Below are 17,403 nucleotides of genomic sequence, written 5' to 3' on the forward strand. Positions count from 1 at the left end.
CCACAAAAATGGTCCCAGATTGGAGAACCTAAAAAATCATGACAACTAAATGTAGTATGATATCCTGAAAGGGATCCTGGGACAGAAAAAGTGCATTCATGGGAAATCCAAATAAAGTCAGTAGTTTAGCTCATAGTATTACTCCAAAGTTAATCTCTTGGTTTTGATAAATGTGCCATGGTTCTGTAAGGGGTTAGTCTTAGGGAAACAGGTGAAGGTGTATGGGAACACTCTAGACTCTCTTAGTAACTCCTCAGTAAATCTAAAATTATTACAAACTAAAAAGTTAAAAAAATAGATCTGGTTACAAATAACTTGTTAAGAACTATAGATGATGAGATCCCTCATCTGTGAGGTAGGAAGTCAAGTAATTTGCTGAGAAAAATAAGGGTAGAACAAAGAGACTGCTAAAAGCCCTTATTACTTGCTAGAAAGCCTATTCTACGTTTTAACAAATTATCAAAAAAAAATCACCATTCTGTGCAGCAATTGTGCGATGTCTCCATAGGTCTGCCACCCCTGTGTTCTCCAGGCCTGCCGTAGTGAGGTAAAAGGTTCAAATCCACCTTTTCTGCAAAAGGAGAAGTTACCAGATTGGTAATCTGAGGCGAGAAGTGATCACCTTTCACCCGGGCTAAGCATGGATTCCAATGACCTTCCATGTGTCATTGATGAACATCATCTCTGGCCACGCAGCCCAGGACCTTATGTTGAACTTTGTAATGCCTCTGTCACAGGAGCTGCCAATCATTGATACGGAACTCGGACTGATAAGAAAAATACACTGTTTATCCAAGTTCCATTTTTGCTATACCCTGTTATACTGGTTACACAGTTCGAATCGTCTACACTAGTAGGTGTGTCAGTAACATCTAGTTGAAATGCACGGAAGTAAGTAACATTTAGCATGAGCACTCAGCTTCATGGTCTAACTAGAACGATGCCTTTATTTTTCTTCAATATTTGATATATTACACCATCCAGAGAGAAAATAAAACACAGAGTGTAGGATACACACATAGTAACCATAAAAACAACCATATTGTAACACCAAAATATATTTATAAAATTGGTCAAGGAAATTGAATTTAACATATGCTGTTATCATACAAGTATTTTTAATGAAATAACACTTTGTATTTATATAGCACCTTTCGTCTTAGGAGCAAAAATATGGCTCAGATATTATTACTCATTCTCACACCATCCGTGACAGGTGGGTAAGTAGCAACATTTATAACCAAGTCTTAATCGCTAGGAAACCAAGACATGCATAGACAGAGCAAACAAATCACATACAGTGAGCCAGAAACTTGGAATTTTCCAGCCCTTAATGCCCAATGTGTTCTACCCACTTTATTTTCTGAAATTTTAAAAGCTAGTTTGAATATTGGTGGGGAAAAAAATGAGGAACAGTTGAGGGATCAAACAGGTTTATGCCAGCCTGCTAGGAATCCGATGGTAGTGCTTAAACTGGAAATTGCTGGAAGTTGAAAGTAATGCCCAAACTTTGATCCCCTACTTGAACCGTCTCTATTGCAGGAAAAGTTAAAGTATCCTTCCAGAATATGTATTTAATTGTTGTCAAGGTTTTCTGTCATCATACCAATTGAAGTAAAGCCCATAGCCCAAAAAGCTGCCATAAAACAAGTCCGTAGATTAACAGTGAATCAATTAGCAATAGAGGATAAATATATTTGAGTAGCACAGGAACATTTTCACAAAACATAACTTCAGCAAGAGAGGAAATGTTAGGTGATGCATTCCTGAGAAGCCCTTTAGAAAATTTTTCAAAGGACTAAAAAAGTCTCTTTAAAGATAAATGCAACTTATAGTTGGAGCTTAAGAGTATGTCTTAAATAAGAAAGTTACCCGAGGATGAATTCCTTAAAGGCAGAAATGTCTTTTAAAAGGTTTTAATATATTTAAATTTCAACTAAGTCTAAGATTTCCAAAGGTGTAATACCCACTTTTTTTTCAGTTAATAGGCAGTATCTGAGAACAGTCATCTTATACATCCATGTATTCAAGCAATGTCAGCAAATCTCGGGGGGAAAGTCATACGTAAAGGGAACAATGACAATTTTCAAAAGTAAATTTCTGAGTCAAAGGGACAACAGGGGCGCCTGGGTGGCACAGCGGTTAAGCCTCTGCCTTCGACTCAGGGCGTGATCCCGGCGTTATGGGATCGAGCCCCACATCAGGCTCCTCCGCTATGAGCCTGCTTCTTCCTCTCCCACTCTCCCTGCTTGTGTTCCCTCTCTCGCTGGCTGTCTCTATCTCTGTGGAATAAATAAATAAAAAATCTTAAAAAAAAAGGGGGGGGACAACAAAGGAAAGTCCCACTGTATTCTAATAACAAATTTCGATAATGTGAATAAACAAAAAAAAACAGCCAGTATTTGGTAAGCACCTCTCGTGGCATGGGGGCGGGAACACACATGAATTATTTCACTTAATCACCACATACTCCTCTGAGATATTCCCATCTGATATATTTAGGGAGGTTAAGAAACCTGTCAAAGGTCAGGCAGGTGCAAGTCACTGTCTGACTCAAAACCCATTCACCAAAGCTGCCTGGCTTTTTGCCTGGCTTCTCAATTAGAGTGGAGAACTGAGTCTTTTGTTTCTTCCCCTGCACTGAAGAGATATCTAAAAGCCATCATTTTGTAACGCTAAAAACTCGGAATCAAAAATCCATTCAAATCTTACTTATAGAAACACTTTCCCAAAGCCCGATAGCAAGTAATTCACATAAAAAAGCACATATTTCCACTACTTTGATGTTCATGGGTTTATGCCACATGGTTCTTATTTTGAGCTTCATTCTTCCTTATCCAACTGCATTTAAACCTATGGTATTATACCAAGACCATTAGAAACTAAAAAAAAAAAAAAAAAACACCAAAGCAACCAACTTCAAGACGGTTGATGATTCCCCCTTCAACAGACTAATTTATATGAAATATAGTGACTCACAATGATACACTTTAATTAATTAATTTAATTAATTAGTTAGTTAATTAATTAATGCCCCTGGCAGATAAAGTTTTCTTATCCAGAGACCTTCTTGGCCCACAAAGGAGAGGAAAATGTAATGATCCTTCAGAAGTCTCTGAACTTCCTGGCAGCTGGAGGCCCACCTTCAGGGGATCATGTCCTCTGTGAGGTCACAAAGAAAATTAGGTCTTCAAGAAAGCACTGTGCAATCTGCATACTGGCCTCCAATGAATCATTAAGAGAGAGATCCATTGTTACAGAAAGGCAAATCACACCGGTCATCTTTTGCTTGTTGTTAATTCTTACTTCCATTACTAGATAGATTTACTTATAATCTGACTAATCGATGAGGTTTAGGACCTCCCTCTTCCCAGGAACCAAAGCAAGAAAATGAGGAGGAGGAGAGGCCCACCTCCAAAGACCACATCTTTGGACTAAAAAGGTCTTTCCCCTTCACCTCCTTGACATCTACTACCCCTGAGCTGTTTTCATGGTACCATGCAGGTTTCCCCTCCTATTGGTTGGTTCGCAACTTGGCATTGCTCAGACCTCCCTCCTGGCACCCAACTCCACTGTGTTGCCTCCGATATAATTTCTCCTCCACCTGAGCCACTCTTGAGTGGAAGTCCTCTTACTGGAGTTATCCAGGTCTTATGCCTCCATTCAAGCCGTGAGGAAAACTCCCCTGGGCATCCAGGAACACACAATTTCCCAGATTTTTTCTCCTGTCACAAAGACCAGAGACATCTTCTTTCCTTTTTTCTGGTCTCCTTTGCCAAGTCTTTTCTGGCATTTTTGTACTTGTTTAACTCCTAACAAATGTTTATTTATTTAACAACTATCTACTATGGTCTAGGCACCTAACTATTTGCCAGGAAAGAAAGATGAGTAAGACATGTTGATAAACTTATGCTCTTGTGAGGGAGATCAGTCTTCAGACCATTAGAGAAAGGGCACGAATAGAGCTAAGCCAAGGCCCTCAAAAAGGGCCAGCCCACCCAACCGGGGACTCTGTCTCTCCTTATTTTTCAGATTTCATGTATTTCCAGAGCTTAGTTTCATTAAAGTATTTAAATATTTCCCTTTTTGTCAACCTTCCCCCACAGACACCAGGTCAACCTTCCCAATTCTCAATCTGAATCTTCCTATTTCTTCCCAATCAGCGAGTCATATACCTAGATCCATCGCCTTCTCATTATAAATACTACCACAAGCATCAGAATACTCAAAACCCCTGGAATCAAACCCACCTCAGCCCATGTTTGGGTTTTCTTAATCCCCATGTGATTTGGAGAAGGTGAATTTTCAGTAGAGTATACCTAAAATTTTCATTGAAGTCAATTCACTTTATCCTTTTGCCTCAACTTCCAATCTTCATAAAGATGAAAAAAAAAAGGAAAAAACAAACAAAAAGCCTCAGTTCATTTTCATTCTCTTCATCCGTATTGTGATATTCTGCATGCAGCCTCAAGCACTAGCCCTCCTTTTATCTCTCTGGTTTTGAATTGCACCGGCTAACTTCAGAGAAATCAGCTTTACTAAATTGGCTCTGAGAGTAATTGAGGCAGAAGACATATGCAATCCCTCAGCCACTGTTTTAGCTGTGCTGTCAGTTTTGAAATAAACAGCCTAATAAGGGGTCAGATACAGGGGTTTTTAAAGCCTATTTATTTATCATCTATTCAAAACCCTTAATCAGTTTATAAGCCTCACATTAAATGTCAGTTGTCATTCTTTTTCTCATCATGATTCCTTAACAAATAAAAATACTATAATGTTGGTTCTTTTCTAGAAAAAAAACTTAACTTGAATGTGAAAGAATTCGAGCTACAGAGAGACAGGGACAGAAGCAGGGTCTGGACCTGCAAAACCAGTTTTAGTTCTTGCCCCAGTTATTTAACTTCCTCGAGACTCAGCAACCTTACCTATTAAATGAAGAACAGAATTCCTGCCTTGCAAGGTGTTTGTGAGGATGAGGGAAGGGCCTCCTCTCAGGGGCTCAGCACAGCATCCCCCCGCGGGCTCTTCTCCCAGAGTTTCTGCACCCCGAGCTGCGCCCACTCCTCTGGTCTCCCGCTGCTGCTCCCCGCCTCTCCCCACCAGATTTCCTGTTTCGCTCTGAGACTCTTCCCTTTCCATTTCATAGCATCTCTCAGAGAGAGCTCATCCACACCAGCGGCTTCAATTTTCAGTTGTCTCCAACTCCTCATTTGAATTTCAGACACTTTGGGGCAAGAATTTACTCAGTATCTCCACTTGGGGATATATGACAGTCAATAGGTCTTCACCAAGTCCAGAGTCTCTCCCAAATGTGCTAGTCCTCCCCACAACGGGCTCCATCTCTCGCCTACCGGTTCCTGCCATTCACACAGTCCTGCAAGCCAGAAACCAAGGAATCATCCCTGATACCTCATTCACCCCCCAAATCCAACCATCATAAGCCCTGTCCATTCTGTCTCCTAACTAGCTCACGAATGTGCCTCTAGACCGACATCTTCCTTCCACCAAGCAGGTGGGCGTTACCATCATCCGTCTCCTCAACCACCACACATTCCTGTGCTGCCGCTGGAGCCCCCTTCTCCCTACGCAAATGTCACGGTGTCATTGCCCTGCTTATGCCGTCCCACGGCTCTGCATTGCTCCTGGGATCAGAAATAAAATTCTTAATGAGACCTGTACCATCCCACACGACCTGGCTGCCTCGCCAGCCTCCTCTCCCCGGCTTTCCCTCCCCTATACTACCCACCTCCTTACCCCCTTCGTCATCCATCAGATCTCAGTTCAAGCTCATTCTTCAGGAAGTTATCCTCTGACCCCTCGCACTAGTTTAGACCCTTCGTTGAGCTGTTCCATTTCATCGCATGATTTTATTGCATGGCGCTCGGCTCTGGCTGTCGTATAATCGTGTGTTCCTTCTCATCAGTGTCAGTCTCCCGCACTACAACGTCTGATCCAGTAGTACAGGAGATAAGTTATGTCTGGCTTACCCTTGAATTCCCAGTGGCAAGCTGCACTACAATTTCAATATGTACCTATTGCATTATTAATGGAATTATTTATTAAATTATTAATTACATCTTTAATTAATTAATATTGAGGTAGACCAGCAGAGGGGTTAAGAGCCCTGCTTCCCCAAGCGAACAGCCAGAATCCATTTCTAGCTCTATCACTTACTCGTTGTGTGAGATTGGTCAAGTTGCCACCATCCCCAACACCCCCTCCCCAAAACTGGGTAGCTTGCATAGAAACTCAACAAGACAAAAGCCTCCTCGCAGCAACTAGGTAAACAACACCCAGTCTTTATCACATACCAAGAATACTCTTCTTTTCAAATGCCCTTAGGAAACATTATTTCACTGTAGAGGATATTATTTTTTTTTAAATAGAAAGAAAAAGTGGAGTCACAGACGACTGCGTTTTGCTGGCAAATAACATCCGCCAATGCCTCATGAGGACAACGTCGGCTCGCACCCATTTCCAGTACAGGTACCTCAGGGAACACTGGCTTCCCACCGAGTCCCTTTCCTCCGGAGCCCCAGCCCTCCTGCAGCCTACCAGCTGCCACGGCTTCTCCTCCAAGAGAAATACAGCCAGGAGCCAGGCCCCGAGCTCCACGCACAGAGCACAGGGCTGGGCCGTGCCCCTCTCCTGCAAGCAATCAGCACAGGCCCTCAAGCATGAGATTTAATTGCTTGTTCATTATTTTAGCACACAGGGGCTACAAGGAAGCATGGCATTTCTGCGCACACCATCCAACAGCACCCTGGGAGCTGTCAAGATGAAAAAAACAGCAGCCAGGACAAAGGGGCCTGTCTTGAACTGAATGGCTTCAGGTGCGTGTGACTCAGTGAGAAGGCCCAGTCGTAACGCGTGGCAGCCCCTCGCTGTTTGCTGTGCCCTTTCCAATTCTGTTTGAGCGGGGAGGAGAGTGCCACAAAGAGATGAGAATTTGAACTCACAGCCCCCGAGTGCACCAATGTCCCTTTTCTGCCTGATTGTATACTTAAAGTGCCTGTAAAGTCAATAACTTCCCATGGTTTCGCAGCAAAGCCAAGAGATTAAAAAAGAGACATTGTCCTTTTGAAGATGTGGAAAGTAATAAGTGAGCAGGCTGAATCCTCTTTGGGTTTAAAAGCCGGTGCAGTGCTAGCAGTTCTGCTTTAAGGTGTCAAAATTGCCTTAACTCTTTCGCTTTGTTATACCCTACTGCTACCCAGATGTGATAGAGCCAGGCTGACTGTCTCAAACAATTTGGAGATCATTTTTTCTCTCTAGAAACTTTGTTGAAATATATATATTAGCACAGACTTTTTTTCTTAACGTTTTCTGTTTAAAAAATACTCTTTTTTTTCTGATGCTTCTTCGGAGATCAGGGTAGCCAGGCAGTAGCTCCCTTTAAAAAAAAAAAAAAAAAACTAAAATAAAATCATATGCCATCTACCAGGTTTGGAGCACAAAGATTACAGCTGGTTTTCCTCCCCCATTTTATTTCCTCCATTGGAGCAGATTTGACCTCGTCTCTCTAAAGGCAGAAAACTTCAACAAAGGCAGGAGGGCTATTTTAAGTGATGAAAAAGATTCTGAATGAAGGATTATGCCTTTGATGAAGCCTGAAAGAAATGCAGCGCTTAGGAAGTGGATAAAAGTCAATAGCAACAATTCTCTGCTTTGGATGAAACCTGGAAGGTGCACTTTCCCCCAGTGATCTTCAAAATTAAAAAAATAAAATAAAAACAAACAGGGACCGGTGACTTTCCAGTTCTCTGGCATCTGTGCGTCCGCGTGAGGGGAAATAGTGAATTCCAGAAGGTCCCTGCCACACGCCAGGCTCCGTGCTGGATGGAGCGTCCTAGAACTCCCTGCACCAGGAGAACCATGAGTAACTAGGCCCTGGGTGCGGGGACAGAAGCTCCCTCCCACTCTCCCATCTCAACAGAGAAGGAAGATCCTGGACATGTGACACAAGCAGCCGGGAAAACTTGCTCTGCAGGAGCAAAGATGGAGAGAAGTCATCTAGAAAAGACTTTGAGAAGATGCTACAAAGACGCCATTTCTCCCTCCTCTCTTTCCGCGTTTCCCCCACGACTCCCTTTCCCTCCATCCGGCTCCTGCTTTGACTTTCTGACTAGGGCCGGACAGACACATTTCCCAAAAGCAGGTGAAAAGCAAACACCAGGGCCTCGGCCTCTATCCCACCCACCTCGTTCTTCCGTGGCAGAGACACAGAGCGGCCTTCCGGGATCTGCCTGTCCTGTGGCCGTCGGTCTGGGAGCTCTTTGAGCGGTTAGACTGAATGTTCTCCACAGGGGGATGCCCCTCGTGATTCAGTGAGGTGTTTACGGGTGAATACTTACTGCAAAATTAAAAAAAAAAAAATTATCATAGAGCAAACGTGGCTTGTGAATTTGGGGCTGGAGGAGCCGAGGTGGGCGTCCGGAAGTGTCTGTCTGTCCACACGGCCAGCCTCCCGCCAGGCTGTCAGTCTTGGCTGGATTCTGTTGTTGTCCTTGGGGGGTTCTGTGCTTCTGCTCGGATGGCCTGACCCGGCTGCTATCATTTTCTGAGCAGCGCCTGTCACCCTGCCTGGGTCTGCACCATCCACACTGCTTCGAAAGGCAGGCTTGCCGGGGAGAGCAATTTCTTAATGGGAAGAATTTGTTATCAGGGTAGGCCACAAGCCTGAATCTTTGCAACAGCATGACTCAGATGTTTTAACACTCAGAGAATTAAGGTTTCGCATCCCTTGGTTTTATGGGAGGAATCTTTCTCTCTTGGGGATGACGGGATTAAATGACTGGCGTCATCTTGCCGGTCACTCCTGCGGTATTTACCAGCACCTACTGTGTGCAAGAAAGAGCGGGAAGCATGCAGATTAAATTCTTAATAAGCAACTGTCTCCAAGGAGATTAGCTAGTTTATCGATTTTAGAAGAGTTAGGGAAAATTTTGAAGGTTTAATGCAATCCAAGTGCTCTATTTTTACAGAGGAGGAAATAAGCCCCTGGACTATTATTCCATAACTTCTTGAATAAAAGGAGAGGTCATTCTCAGACCCAGATCTTGTGACTAAAATAAGGCCCGTTTTTTTGCTGTTTCCTGGCAGTCATGGGGCGCCCACATCACCGGGTCACAGAGGCCTGCGTGGTTTGCAAAGCTGGGGCTGCGGAGGCCGTCAGAGGCAGTCACCCGCCCCTGGGCACCTGCACGCTCATGCCGTCCTCGCCGCCCGTGTTGTGGGAAGGGTGCCTATCCCAGATCCGCAGGAAAGAAATCTAGGTGCAGAACCCTCAGGTGCCCTGCTCCACGTTAACAGGCAGTGAATCAAGGACCAACCATTGCGCACAGGTAGGGGGCCATTTTGTGCCCCCCACACTCCAGCGGCTTCACTTTGCATTTCTTTCCCTTGTTCCCTTTGTCCCATCTCTGCATATTTCCAGCACCCTCGTTTGCACCAAATCATGAAACCAAGGAATTTTAGAGATGAATTTGTTTTAGAGACCGACTAGCCCAGACCTCTCATTTTATGAGTGAGGGAACTGGCTCAGCGACTTACCTGGGGTCATCTCACTAGAGTTGCTCACGCTCCAAAGATAGCACACATTGCATGAGAAACAAGATGAGCTCCTTCCCCCTCTTGCAGACACCAACCCATCCATGGTTTGGTACAACGTGGTGTCAGCCTGGTTTCCCTAAGCCTCAACAGCCGGCAGGTGTTGATAGGGTCACATTGTCAAGAAAAATAAGTATAAGTCAGTAAAATACATGGATAACATATACATACATATTAGTCTGGGTCACACATGTTCATGAACCACCCACACTCTCAAAGTCTTCACCTCCTTACCCTGGAGTCCTACTGGCTGTCTCAACCCTCTCCACCCCTTATTGGTGCTCGCTACCCCAGATATCACTTGAAGTTAGCCCTCTCTCATGACCTCAGCTGCTCAGCCCCTCCCTCACAGCGTTGCTGCTCATAGGGAGAGCTCTCTCGCCAACTCCGTTGATGTCTTCCTTGTCTGAATTGGATATTCCCGGTCTTCAAGGAACAAAAGTTACACTGTGATTCATGCTTGGGAAGACCTCTCCTTCTACCTCCAGGTATCATTTGTCTATCAGGCGCTAACATTGTTTGCATCTTTGTGCATCATAAAGTCTCTGATAAAAACAGCCCCTTAAACCATAGTCTGAAAAATAAATCCATTGGGCTATGATAGAAACCAATCACAGACGTAGAATCCTCCCTAGCTCTTGGCCTGGGTATTCTTAGCTAAACCAGCTCACAACGTCGCCAGGAAACCAGCTTTACTGGAGCTCCCACCAAGCTATGGGGCAGGTTTGAAGAGATCTAAAGCCAGGTTAGGTATCAGCTAGAGCCCCCACTATGTACATATCACTAGATCTAACTTGACTTGTCTTCAACCTTATAAATTATGCAAAAGGAGTAAGAGCATAGTTCAACAAACCTTTTCCAAGAACGTTCTGGGTATTTTCTATCTCCTGGAAATTGTAGGTAAAATAGCACCTCATGTGAACAAGTAAAATTCAAGTTGGTTTTTTTTTGTTTTTTTACTTTCTTTTTCAAAAAAGTTTTTATTTAAATTCCAGTTAGTTAAAATACAGTATAATATTAGTTTCAGGTGTAAAACTCAACACCCAAAAACAAATAATCCATGGCACCCCAGGCAGGAGTGGCTCCATCTTGGGTCTAGAAATTTATTTCAACACTAGCTGTGTGGCTTTGGGCCAATTAGTTAACACCTCTGTGCATCGGCTTCTTTATCTGAGAAATAGCAAGCCATTCCTGGGACCCAGGGAAGAGCCGACCGAGATTATATGTGTCAGAAATGTAGCCAAGGGCTGGATATTAAGAGTTAGCTGCTGGCAAATTTTAGGTGTTAGCATTACTGTTTTGTGGCCACCATCACTCTCACGCAAGTATTAGGAAATTTCAGGGAGAGAGAGATCACTGGATGCCAGAAATACAGAAAATTCACAATTTCACATGGGTTCTCGAGTCAGAGAGGCCTGTATTTGAATCTCTATTTGACTACCGAGGCAAATTTACATAAGAAACTCAATTTCTCTGAAACTCAGTTTCTTCACCTGTGAAGTGGGAATGGTAATACCACCTATGTATGTTTATTATGTGTTTCTCTAAGGAAAACAAAGTTATTTAACTGCCCAACAAGAAGTATACTCTGTAGGCAGGAAACACTCTGTTTTTATTCATGCTTCCATTTATTTATGCACATATGAAAGAAAGATGCGCGTCTGGTACCAAAACCATAGACACAACATATATATCATCCTTACTGCTGTCCTAGGCCTTAGTAGACCCTCAGTCAGCAAGAGCCAATATTAAGAATAAAGATGACTAGATACAAGTGTGACCTCAAAGAATGAGCACAAATAGATGGTGAATTAAGTGGAGAGGCTCATGCAGGGCAAGGGGACAGCGTGAGAATCAGCGTGGAAGGAAGATTAAGCATATCAGATGTAGAAGGAATTCAGAAGAAGGGGATAAATCATGAGAGGGATTCTTGGGGGAACAGTGACGGGTAAGATCGGGTAAAGAAACAAGGGACAGAATCACCAGGATGCAGGCTGAGGCGCTAACAGGAGGCAGCCATTGTGAGCCCGGAAGCAGAGAGGAGCTTGATGAAATCGGAGTCTGACCAGCCGGGCCATAATTTGCTCAGCGGATGGAGCAAGGAGAAACTTGAAGATGCAATCTTCGACACCTAGGGATAGTAGATTAATAAAATTCTGAACACTTCCAGCATGTACAGCTCCACTTTCCATTTCCAACCTAATTGGATTTCACGTAGATACCCACTTCCCCCATTACTACCCATCACTATTCCAAGACACAAGGGATTTATATGTATGGATTCCATAAGGATTCTAGTCACTCACCTTCTACTGATTTTTAGCTTAAAACACAGTAGAAAATTATTGACATTATTTCCTTGAAAACCCTTCCCTGCCTGTACATGTCTGTGTCAATAATTGTCATGTTGGCAATTGGAAATGGGCCTTTGGCAGCTCGCCTAGGAATGTCAAATAGTCTCCATTAGGTTTGAAAGCTCTGAGTTTCAGTAATGGGTTGATACTCTACCTGATATGATTGTACAAAATTACATAATTGATTTCTGGGACACTGCACCACACAAATTTTATAGGTTTCTTTTATTTTGTGCCTCAAAAGGCAAGTGTGCTTACGTTCATTTTCCTGAGTAAGAGGATTTCAAGTCTTGCTCCTGGCTGGTCCAGATTAAACTCAGGTATTTTATAAGGCTCTACACCTTTTTTCTCAGTTATTTTACACATCAAAGCCTGTGATTTTCCATTTGCTTCTAGGAGTTGGAAACTAAAAAGTGGGTCTGAGACTGTTAAGTCTCGCCAACTGTAGTTGCACAAAATACATCATTTCTAGAGCAAAAGAAGTAATGAACATTTCTTAATTGTGGCAGTATTTTTATGGTTTTCTTTCGCTTTACGATTGTTACAAGTGTAGTATTTGTTACGTATCTTTACAGCATATATGGTTAGTTCAGGCATTCTCTTCTTTAAAAAACTAGTTATTTCTAACCTCAAGAAAGCCTACAGTCGGGGAACAATGACAAGGTAAGAAAGAAGGCTTCTGTGCGATCTACTCTCTCCGTGTTGATGGATACAAGACTAATGGGGCCCCCGTGCAGGCATGACCGCACTGTCTGGGCCAAAGCAGAGAGCAAACGCTGAACCGGCCACATTCGATGACACTGGGTAATTGTCCCTAATACTTAAACAATGGCCATGACAAATCCAATGCTGAGAGGGGGAAAAAAGGAAGCATTAGGCTGAGTAGGAGCTGGGGGCACCGTGAATGCATTTCAAAAGCAGCATCTTATATGAAGACAGAGAGAAATATTATGAAATGCAGAAGGCATATAATAAGAATAATGAAATTCCTAAAGCATGTTGAAAGGCAAGAGGAATTGAATTCAAAAACGAAACTTCTGAATGAAAATTATTTCATTTGTTTAATTAGGCTCACAGGCTGAATGCTGAACTGAGTCACAATTAACCCATATTCAAGTATCCTGATTTTGAGGCATGATTTTCATACTGAAGGATTTAAGAAAACTCCTTTCTTCTCCTTGAGAAATGCATTCATTTTAGATAGAACTTCTCAAAATTGCCACCAACAGACAATCTCCAAAATTATTTCCAAGGAAGAAAAGTCACAACATGGAAAATACTGCCTAATCAGAACCTAATATTATACTTTATTATGTAACATACCCACATGAACCCAGGAATCTCTTACCAAATACAATCTTCCCTCGGTGTTGAAGGGAATCTTGATATGATCAACCCCCAAACCCCATAACAGAATGGTTTTACTCTTCGCAATTGTGACATTACCACAAGTGTCACATTATTTTTTTAAATGAAAATCAATTGAAATTAAGCTTCTTTTGAGATTTTCACAACTTGCTCAGAAATACTTGGGACATATGCTGAGATGTTATAAAACCAACGTTCATTCACTTTTCATGCTCACTCATCATTCAATGCTTATTTCAGTCAACATGGATAGATGGACTATTCCACGCTGGACACAGTTGGGTAGGCAACACGGATGCATGAATTACAAACTCCTAAGAGTCGCCACGGCATGGTGCAGAGAAACAAACACCACTCATTTGTTCTTAAAGACAGGAAAGATCTCCCCAAACCTCTCAATAAGTCTTAAATAGATAAAAGATAATAGAGAAACAAAAACCGTCAGAAGAATTCAACTCTTAGCCAAAGACCAAGTTACCGGTAATCTCTATTTTACCCAATTTCATGAACTTTAGAAAAGAAATTGCTCTTAAAAGACTACTGTTTGAGTAATTTTTCAATTTGGTTTGAGATGAGAGGTCTTTCCTTGATATATTCGCCTGGGATGGCCATTTTTTTTTTATCAGATATTTCTGCTTTCTTTGGCAGGTGTTTGAAATTCAAATGTAGTTTGACATTTGGGTCAGTGCAGTAGCTAAACAGTTCTCAGCCACACCCAGTTCTCTTGTCATTCTGGGCACACAAATGACCTAACTTCCCAACCTCCTCGTGGGGTGCTGAGGAAGTGGGTCTATGCCTGGTTCAGAACAGTGTCGTGACACCGCCATTCAGGAGCATGTAACTGTGGTAGACATGCCCGACATTCCCTTTTCAAAATGATTCTCTTCAGGGACTGATCTTTCAGCTTGGGTCCTGGAGGCAGAACAGCATGGAGCAGAGCTCCCACCTGACCTTGCAAGACATAACCTTTTGTCATAATAAGCCACTGAAATTCCGGGGCTACTTGTTACGATGGCATAACTCAGCCTCTCCTGATGTATACCTTTTTTTACCTTCACTCTCAAAATGCTCTTGGGTTTTCTATCTGAGGAGAATTGAGAAGTAGAAAATGAAAGCCATCACTAGGTTTGGGAGCCTTTGCAGATGGGAACTTTTTTTTACATTTCAAAGAGGGATGATTCCTCAGATCCAAAGCATATGGAGTTATATCCATTATCCTACAAGGAAAGGGAAGGTTTTCTTTTTTCCTTCTTCAAGTGGTTAATTGCCTCCAGCTACCTACACAGCCCTTCTAGGCAGATGGCTCAGACTGGATGAGGTTGAATCATGCAACAGGCCTGGAAAGAGGAACACAAAGGGGTGCTTTCAGGTTCTGAGGACCCAGCACCAGGTATGATGGATGGGTCAGCTCCCAAGCTATATTTCCTGTTAACCTTTAGGTTGATTCTTTGTAGTAGTGCTGGATACTGGACCTGCTTTCCACTATGAAAGTCTCCAATTTCCCTCCTTCTGTCTTCCAACATAGACACTTACACTGGACAGGCTTTTCCTCAAATCCACCCGTGCTTCCAGGCTTTTGAATCCCCTCAGTCATCCTTTGCCAGATACAGACCCACACTGCTGAGTCCTCGCTGTGCAGCAGCTCAGCTCGCCCGGCTCTCTCAAGGCACTGACAGAAGGAGGCTCGAATTCAACACAACTGGGTGCTGCACACCCCCAAAACACCTCACTCATGACTCGCTCGTCGGGCAGGGTTGAAAACCATGGTTGCATAAACCTCTTTCCTCTTCGATCACTAGGGAAACTAATTATAATCATTAGTCGTTTATTACATTATTATACAACATTATAGATCATATAAAATATTTACTATTATTATTATTGAGCATATACAAGCAACTTCTGAGCACTAAACTCATTTAATTCTCATAGCAATCCTATGAACTAAATACTGGTATTATTCTCATTTTATAAACATATCCCACACCCCATAGGAGTAAATGGCAGAACAAGAACTGGAAGCGGAGTCCATCAAACTCTAAAGGCCTTCTTTCCCGAAACAGAATCCAAACTCCTTACTTTAAGTGTAATTTCTTTGTGTTCTGTTGAAACACAGCCACACCCAGGAGAGGTATCACACTAGAAAAGTGTGCCCTATTCTCTCAGCACAACTGGCCTGATGCTTACCTATCTTACCTCTGAGCAAGGACATGGGGAAACTCCTGGCCCCCCCAAACAAAGGCTGGGCCTATGAGACTAGGTTCTGGCCACTGGACCATGAGCCCTGTCCCAGGCTTGGCCAGAAAACACTTTGCAGTCTTGTCTACACTAGTTCTGCCCCTTCCCCTGCAGCCAAGGAGGCCACATATTCAAGATGGTGGCATCTGGTGTCAGAGGGGCAGGATTGCCCAACTATCTCTTAGAGGAGCTTCTCAGGACCATGCCCAACCTATGCCAACCTGTGACAGGAACAAGGAATAAAGTTTGATTTTGTTAAGTCACTAAGATTCCGAGGTTGCTCTTCGAGCAGCCTGTGTTCCTTATCTTGATAAATATACTCTCCTGCGGCAATAATAGGGAAAAACCCATGAGTAACTTACTTACAGTTCAGTTTCTCAAATTCGGCACAAATATTTCAAATCTCGGCCTCACCAAGACGTATAAGTTTAACAACCACTGAGCTAAAAGTCTCAGTTAACAAGGCAAAACGAACAATCTGACAAAAACTCACAATATATACAAGGACCCTCACCCCTAATAAACTGTTTCTTCTGGATTATTCCTAAGATAATCGGCTTATTCATGTCATGTGATCTTACCTGGCTACTTTGAGTTCTATCCTAGAGAATCATTTTAGAAAATCCCCTTTTAAAATTTTCCTAAAACCACCACATGTGTGAGCGGGTGAGTCATGCCCGTTTATTTCAACTGCTCACGGGAGACAGAGGTTGAAGATGCTGTTCCAGTTAATCAATTACAACCCATACGGGGCTGTTTTAATCAGTGCTTCAAGAGGCACCTGGAAATAATTACGTCTGGTAGGTAACAATAGCAAGACTGTCGGAAGGGTTACTGGACTGTTGCAAATGGCACGTTCACCGTGTATCACCTCAGGTTCTCAGATGTCCCACAAGCAAGGCCAGTAGCACGTTCCAAAAGCAAATAAATGATTTTTTTTTTTGTTCTCTTCATTCTAGTGATCACCGTATAAACGTCGGATGATCAGAGCATGGTGGTCAGGGAGACTAAGATTCATACTGGATGATGGCTGAGGATATTTCATACTCCCAGGATAAATTTGTCATACAGATGTTCATCCACTTGAAATATTTTAAAGAAAGTTTGGCAAAATGCAAGGCTGGGATGTGACAGCTCTATGACAGATCTATCAAATAAAAAAGATAACAGTGGAAACTCTACATCACTTATGGCACAAAAATTAGCAACGGGCTGAATGATCTGAAGACTCAATTCAGGGTTTAATGTTCTCATATTTTTAAGTTATTGAGCGAATATTGAGATTTATTTTTTTCTCTTATAATAAGGTACCCAGAGACAGAGGGAGAAAAAGCCTTCCAATAAGAGTACTTGAAAATAAAGAATGACATTTCAACCTGGATGAATTGTACACGTAAAAGTATGCCAGAAACTAGGAGAACAAAACTGTGTATACAGCTGGCACTGCTCCAGTGACACCTCATCTCAGGAACTTTTTTAAATAGGCAGTAAGTTTACTTATATGCAGAATTTTCTTGTTTAAATGGTGGTTCTTTGGCGGGGGGGTCACCTGAGCAGCTCAGTCGATTAAGTGTCTGACTCTTGGTTTCAGCTCAGGTCATGATCTCAGGGTCATGAGACTGAGCCCAGCATTGCGCACCATGCTGGGCACAGAACCTGCTTAGTATTCTCTCTCTCCCTCTCCATCTGCCCCTCTCCCTGAGCTTGCATGCTCTCTCTCAATTCTCTCTATAGGAAAAGAAAAGAAAATATGCTTCTCTAAATAAATCTAATTAAAAAAAAAAAAGCATGGTACTTTGGTTAAAAAGGTCCTTTCTCAAACAGTGCTCCAAGA

Source organism: Ursus americanus, chromosome 11 (assembly GCF_024610735.1).
Source record: "Ursus americanus isolate L20-20 chromosome 11, mUrsAme1.1.p, whole genome shotgun sequence".
In the NCBI taxonomy this organism is placed as follows: domain Eukaryota; kingdom Metazoa; phylum Chordata; class Mammalia; order Carnivora; family Ursidae; genus Ursus; species Ursus americanus.